The following is a 585-nucleotide window of genomic DNA, read 5'->3' as shown; positions in this document are numbered from 1 at the left end:
TAACTGTTTTGACAAATATGTGATGCAAACTTTTTCAGAAATTTGTGATTAACATTTTTGAAGTACACGGTGAATATGTTTTGATCCGGGCGCCGAGATCCCCGAGCCACCTTCCGCGGTGCCCGCGCAGACTTTGCCGGTGGCCGTCTCTGGTGGCGACGAGGGAGGGAAGGGGGATGAGGGGAGGCGGCGCGATGAAAAATCAAATCGCCCCCGAGGCACCCGGGAGGCGACGCGAGGGCCGCATGGGAGGGAGGGCGCCATGGGCTATGCTATGTCAGTTTGATTAATGGACAATCAAGTTTTTTCCCTAAAAAGAAAAGAAGATAATAAGTGGAAGATACTCTCTCCGTCCCATAATATAAAAGCATTTTTACAGTACAGTAGTGTCAATAACGCTCTTATATTATGAGACGGAGGGAGTAGAAGATAATGATGCTGAAGATTACGAATTTGAGCTTCATGCATAGATGCAGCTGGAGCCACTGGTTGGGATGGGGGCGGGAGAAGAAGTGTGCGCCTTCGCAGACGGGCAGCTGCGCGTACGGGGAATGCTTGCCATGTTGTGGGGTTTAGATACAAGTT

This window comes from Triticum dicoccoides, chromosome 7A, assembly GCF_002162155.2.
Source record: "Triticum dicoccoides isolate Atlit2015 ecotype Zavitan chromosome 7A, WEW_v2.0, whole genome shotgun sequence".
In the NCBI taxonomy this organism is placed as follows: Eukaryota; Viridiplantae; Streptophyta; class Magnoliopsida; order Poales; family Poaceae; genus Triticum; species Triticum dicoccoides.
Note: the sequence above shows the minus strand (reverse complement) of the source record.